The sequence below is a fragment of the Vombatus ursinus genome, unplaced genomic scaffold, assembly GCF_900497805.2.
Source record: "Vombatus ursinus unplaced genomic scaffold, bare-nosed wombat genome assembly UNPS02014807.1, whole genome shotgun sequence".
NCBI classification, from domain to species: Eukaryota; Metazoa; Chordata; class Mammalia; order Diprotodontia; family Vombatidae; genus Vombatus; species Vombatus ursinus.
The window spans coordinates 28,322,858-28,330,247 of record NW_020954585.1 but is presented as its reverse complement, the minus strand read 5'-3'; positions in this window follow the sequence as shown (position 1 = coordinate 28,330,247).

Below are 7,390 nucleotides of genomic sequence, written 5' to 3'. Positions count from 1 at the left end.
CTTCCTTCCTTCCTTCCTTCCTTCCTTCCTTCCTTCCTTCCTTCCTTTCTTCTTTCTTTCTTTCTTTAACCTTTAATTTTATGATAATGTTAGGTTCTGCTCCTCTGCTCCTGGGGTGGAGGAAGCACTTTGCCAAGCTTCAGGCTTTTTGTTGTTGTTGTTTTTTTTTTTTTGCTTCTGTGTTCAGAGCTAATTCTTGGGATCTGCAAGATCTGCAAGTTTCAGTTATTCCTACATGGACTGAACCAAGGAAAGGTGTGGTCAATGCTCTCCTGACCTGTGCTTTGGTCTGTGAGTCACCACACACACTGTTTTCCACCCTGGAACTGTGACCAGAATCCCTGCTCCTCCTCATCCTTTTCCTCTCACTGGGACTGCAATCCCAAACTGCTTAAAGGCAATACAATGGAGTCCTGCACCCAGTGCCAGAAAAAAAAAATCTCCTGTAATTTCCTTCTGAACAGTTGTTCACCCCCTTCCTATCCATGGACTGAGAGCTCCTGAAACTGTTGCTACCAATTCAATTGCCCCCAAGGCATGCTGCTGGCTTGCATGGGGCGGGGATGCATTCTTGCACCTTGGCTGAGGCTCTTGCTCTTGGCTTGCTCCAGAGGGGTCTTGCTGATGGCTTTGAGGGGGAGAGGCTTTGCTGGACTGCATTGCACATTTACCCCAGTGAGACAGACTTGCTGACTTTCTAAGTTGTCTTGAGGTGAAAAATTGTTTCACCCCATACTTCTGATGGTTTTGTCTCTCTAGAATTTGTTTTGGAGTGTTATTTTAATATTGTTTGGAGAGGAATTCGGGAAAATGAAGATGATTCTTTACCATTATTCTGTTATCTTGGCTCTGTCCCTCCCTCTCTCAGTCTTAATGAGTGAAGGAAGGAAAGGAGGAGAGAGAAATTTTTGACCTTAAAATTAAATTAATAATAAATTTTTACTTATTTCACTTAAAAAAGCTAAGTGACAATCTGATCAGTTTTTTCCCCTAGATCCTATAGGCCTACTAAGAGGAAAAAGATTCTCCCTCCTAATTTTTCTAGTGGATTGCCCCAAACATTATTGCCCCACTTCTAATTGTCAATATCTATATCCTTGTTATTTATCTGATGCCTACAAACATGTCTGTGTCTTCCATCCTTAAAAAAAATCTCACTAGTCATACCATACCCTATGTTATCTTAAAACTCTCTCCTCTTTTCCAACTCTCTCCTCTTTTCATTGGAAAAACAAACAAACAAATATCTACACTCAGTGCCCAAACTTCCTTTCTTCTCTCTCTCTTTTAAACTCTCTGCAATCTGATTCACAATTTTATTTAACACTGATGAGTTCTCTTTTGGATATTGCCTCCTCTCTGGGTGTTCATATTACTCTCTTCTGGTTCCTTTCCCCCTTCAACAACCATTCTTTCTCAGTCTCTTTTGCTGATTTCTCATTGATGTCATGCCAATTTGTATGTACTCTAAGGATTCTATATTCACTCTACTCATTTTCTCTTTGTCATCTCATCAACTCTCATGGGTTCAATTTTCACCTCTATGTAGATTACTCAATATGTCAGCAAATTCATATGTTAGCAAATTTGGAAAACTCAATAGTGACCACTGGATTAGAAAAGATCAGTTTCTGTCCCAATCTTAAAGAAAGTCAATACCAAAAAAGTTTGAATTACCAATCAATTGTGCTCATTTCATATACCAATACAGTTATGCGTAGTATCTCCACTTATTTATGGAATGCTTTTTCAGATTATCTCCACAAGAAAACTACAATTTCCTCAAAGCTCTGTTCAAATGTCATCTCCTTCAGGACAGAAACATTTTGTGATCTCTCTACTTACTAGCATGATCTTTTATGCCATGTTGTCAGATGACTTCAACAAGGACAAAATGGAATCAAGGTCAACTAATGCACAATCATCTGTAAGCAAATAGTCATACTTCAGCTCTTCCTCCACTTTAGTCTTGGCTAGTAGGCTTTTCTAGTTAAATAATATACTATCAGTGTCATTCCCATTGTGAGACAGGACAGCTAGCTTAACTAAAACAACAAGGCATCCTCATGGAGAGACATATGCCAATCAAGTCAAACCATCACCACTGTGACCACCACCTCTCCTCATCTGATGCTGATAAGAGATTAGGAATCTGAACCAAGATACTTGGAATTAGTAAGATGACCAGTACTGGTCACAGACATCATATTGGGAAGCATCATTCATGGAAATAAAGCTGGGAAACTGCTTCTGTTGTGTTGCAGTCAGAGCTACTAAAGACCCTCCCCCCTAAAAATAATTAGTGCGGCCAAAATCCCTGGCATAATTGAATCATTCAGTGTTACAAAATTCTGTGATTTTATGAGTGGCAATTACATTATTGGTGATGCATCTTCAAAGATATGATTTGCCACTATTCCCTACAAACTATGGCACTTTAATTTCTGACTTGCAGCTGAAATTCCCATGTGTTGTTTCCTCCATTAGAATATGAATTCCTTGAGAGCAGGGACTATTATACTTTTTTTTTATTTGTATCCCTAGTGATTTTTAAATAAGCAAGTGCTTAATTTTTTTTTATTTCATTCATTCATTTATTGGTTCACTTACAGTGCCTAGCTCATAGTAAGTGCTTACTAAATTCTTGCTGAGTTATAGATTTATTTAGCTCTCTATTTGTACAATTCTATTTTGTTATATCTATTCTATTCCAATTCTATTTTGGTTATCCTTGTGGTTTTTCTAAACCAAACAATACTTTAAAATACCACAATATTTCTTATGCTGTGGTGATTCTTTGATATTGAGAGTATTTTAACAGACTTTAAAAAGGAAAATATTTTGATAATTTCTAATCAAGCATTTATAGTAATATATTATTAAATTTATTATTTTCATTGAAAGCATAAAATGACAACATGATCAAGAAATAACAGTTTTGTGGAATTTCATAGTGGTTGGGCAAAGTCTTTTCATTACAGTTCTTTGGGCAAAATTTTTCAGCCTAGAAATCTTACATATTGAAGAAGAAAGAGAAAAAATGATTATTGCCTTCTTTCATTTTGTGCACATTGAATATTTCCACTGGATAGATATTTTAACACTTCTCCAGAGGACAGACAAGTTACTTAATACAGATTTATCTCTGGGGATTTTTTTTTTTCCTGTAGAGTTTGACATTCAATTCTAATTTTGATTTGCAGGGCAAGTAACTTCACCTCTTATCCATTGATTTTCTCCCTTTCACAAGGTAATGAGAAATGACAGTTGCCTTAGGTAGACACATGAGACTTCATCAATTTGTCTTCATAAACTATTTTAATAAGTGAGTATGAAAAATTCTACCTGGGTTGAATATAGAGAAGACAACTATAATGCGGTTCATAAGCTGCAATTAGAGTCAACATAGTGCAAAGAAAATCATAGATTCTGAAACAGTGGTGTATCCCATGATAGCATGTAAACCTATTTTAAATCAGGGACTCTCATTTAAAAAAAAATCTTTGTTCCCCTAGTGCCAAGTACAGTACTTAGAATATGGCACTCAATTGATTTGCTTATGCAATGAAGCTGAGAATAAGAAGGTAATGCTTATAGCAGTAGTTGCTAGAACATTACGACTAAGATTCCACTGACAGAAGCATAGTTCCAAATCCTGGTTCAGACATTTATTATTTGCTTGCTAATGGGCAAATCACTAATAGGGCCTGGGCAAAACTGAGAAGACTTGGCATATATATAGTGAATATACACTGATTCCTTGACAAATGCAACTGCAGAGATAACTAGTCAATGATCCACAAGTGAGACATAAAGGATGAAAAACTATGTTTGCCAAAAATATTAGTTGGTTGGTTGGTATTAATCACTATTATAAAATATGGCCACCTTTACAAAGTTCAGTTGGAGAAGGAATTCCCTATGAATCTTAAGGCCCTGTTTGCAGGTGATGTGCTTGTTCCTTCAAAACCCAGAGTGCTTTAAGGCCTCCTCTAGAAAGCCCACAAATTTGTGGTTTAGTAAAACACACACACAAATATATACATACATACATATATAAATACATATATATGTGAGAAGAAAAAGAATACTAAGCTAGATAAAGAATACTCATCATGTAGATTATTACAGTTTTCAGAATTATTATGTTCCAGGTGTGGTGCACTCAAGAAACTTACATTCAAACAAGTAGTTTCACTTTTGAAGGGTGAAATTACAGTAAATCAAGAAGCTATATGACTCCTCTACTTTGGCAGGGAAAACTCAGCTGATATTTGAAGTCTTTCCTTACTACAATGTCTTGTCTTAGTACCAGGTTTGTATTGTTTCCCAAATTCTTTATCTAGTTCTGTCTGTTCAGAAAGGTAGTCTTCAGTATACATCGAACACAATGTCACTTGTTCTTTTTTTTTTTTTCCTGCACTGACCTTCAATTGAATGCTCCTAATGTTGCTTTCCCTTTAGTTCCTGGAGTTTTTCAACTGATGATATCTTCTTAATATAATAAACAACCCAACCAACCATCCTTTTTTCTTTTGAATCAGCTATATTCATCCAGAGCCATAGTCCAATTATGGATTTCATGGCACCAAGTATCAGTGATACTGATTGTTTCAAATTTCATAAGATCATGAATCTAGATTTGCAAGGAAATTCAAAAGTCATCTAGCCCAACACCCTCATTTTACAGATGAGGAAACAAAATCTCAGAGGACTAAGCGATTAATTTGTAGTTTGTATTAGGATCTTTAGTGCTTCTTGTATTTTGGGTAAACCCTTAGCATTGATATATACACATGTGATGCCATGGGTTTTACTTTTGGGTGCTTCTTTGGCTTTCATCTCATGTGAACCTCTAGGTGTCTCAACTGCTTTTCTTCTGTTCTCATTGAAGCTACCATCTGTGGTGTCTAATTTAGTTGCTACACATAGCTAGTTTTCTTTGTCCTTCATTTTTTTTTTTTTGGTAGAAAGTCCTTTTGATTAGATTTGCACAAATTTTGGCAAATCTATTCTTATCAGATTTTGATAGTTGTATTCCATCTCTGGGCAGAAATATGTCATCTCTGTAAGTTAAGCCATAGTCTGTAAGTCTAAGAAGCACTCTGAAATATCACATTCATGGCAACTATTCATTTTCCAAATCAATTTAACTTTTGTCCATTCCTTACCTTGAAAGTACGACATCTGAGGAAACACAACCTGCACCCCTCTAGATTTTCAGTTTCTTCAAGATTTTTTAATATTTGGCATTTCTTTTTAGGTTCTTTCTGGTAGAATTATTTGACTTTCTGGAATAATTATATGTTAATCACTAAAAGTGAACAGTCATCTTCTGTTTTGAAAAATCTGGGATTTTATTGTTTCTTGAACATGTGCTACAGAAAGACAAAGGGATTCTCTATTTTCAGTTTGTCAACTGAGCAAAGACTCACCAACTATTATTATTCTAGGCCATCCTATCCCACCCCCCATTTAGTCTATTCTCTCTTTTGACCCTGTCCCTCATCAGAAGTGTTTGCTTCTAATTACCCTCTCCCCCAATCTGCCCTCCCCTCTGTCATCCCCCTGCTCTCTTGTTCCCTTCTCCCCCCCCATTTTCCTGTAGGGTAAGATAGATTTCCATACCCAATTGAGTGTGTATGTTATTCCCTGCTTAAGCCAAATCTAATAAGATTCACTCATTCCCTCTCATCTTCCCCTGTTTCCCCTCCACTGTAAAAGCCTTTTCTTTTCTGTTTTATGTGAGATAATTTACCCCATTCTACCTCTCCCTTTCTCCTCCCAGTATAATTCTCTCTCACCCCTTAATTTTATTCTCCAGATATTACCCCTTCATCTTCAACTCACCCTATGTCCTCGATCTATCTATCTATCTATCTATCTATCTATCTATCTATCTATCTATCTATCTATCTATCTCTCTATTTATCTATCTATAATTTTTACCCTCCAGCTACCCTAATACTGACAAAGGTCTCATGAGTTACAAATATCATCTTTCCATGCAGGAATGTAAACAGTTCAATCTTAAACAGTCTCTTATGATTTCTCTTTCTTGTTTACCTCTTCATGTTTCACTAGAGTCTCGTATTTGAAATTTTTCTATTCAGCTCTTTTCTTTTCATCAAGAATGTTTGAAAATTCCCTATTTCACTGAATGACCATTTTTTCCCCTGTAGAATTATACTCAGTTTTGCTGAGTAGGTGATTCTTGGTTGTAATCCTACCTCCTTTGCCCTCTGGAATATTATATTCCGTGCCCTGCAGTCCCTTAATGTAGAAGCTGCTAAATCTTGTGTTATCCTGATTGTGTGTCCACAATACTTGAATTGTTTCTTTCTGGCTGCTTATAAAATTTTCTCCCTGACCTAGGAACTCTGGAATTTAGCTACAATATTCCTAGGAGTTTTCCTTTGGGGATCTCTTTCAGGAGGTGATCGGTGGATTCTTTCAATTTCTTTTTTTGCCCCCTGGTTCTAAAATATCAGGGCAGTTTTCCTTGATAATTTCTTGAAAGATGATGTCTAGGCTCTTTTTTTGATCATACCTTTCAAATAGTCCAATAATTTTTAAATTATCTCCCCTGGATATATTTTCCAGGTCAGCTGCTTTTCTATTTTTTTCATTGTTTGGGTTTTGTTTTACAGTGTCTTGATTTCTCATACAGGCACAAGCTTCCAATTGCTCCATTTAATTTTTAAGGAAGTATTTTCTTCAGTAATCTTTTGGACTTCCTTTTCCATTTGGCTGATTTTGCTTTTTAGAGCATTCTTTTCTTCATTGGCTTTTTGGACCTCTTTTGCCATTGGGTTAGGCTATTTTTTAAGGTGTTATTTTCTTCTGTATTTTTTGGGTCTCCTTTAGCAAGCTATTGACTTGTTTTTCATGATTTTCTTGCATCACTTTCAGTTTTTATTTTATTTCTCTTACTTGCTTCTCAAAATCCTTTTTGAGCTCTTCCATGGCTTGGGACCAATTCATATTTTTCTTGGAGGCTTTGGATGTAGGAGCTTTGACTTTGTTGTCTTCTTCTGGTTGTATGTTTTGATCTTCTTTGTCACCAAAGTAAAATTCTATGGTCTGACTCTTTTTGCACTGCTTGCTCATGATCTCAACTATTTAATTGAGTTATAAACTCTTTGTTAAGGTAGGGATCTGCTTCCAGTGTGGAGAATGTACTGTCCTAAACTTTGGGGGTTTTGTGCAGCAGTTTTCAGAGATACTTCTAGGGACCTGTAAATTTTCAGTTCTTCCAAGGTGCTATGATCAAGGGTGAGGTGTTTACTCCTATCCTGGTCTGTGCTCTGCTCTCTGAGTGACCAGAAGCACTCTTTTCTGTCTTGTAACTGTGAGGAAGATTTCCTCTCCACTGCTACTACAAGCTCTA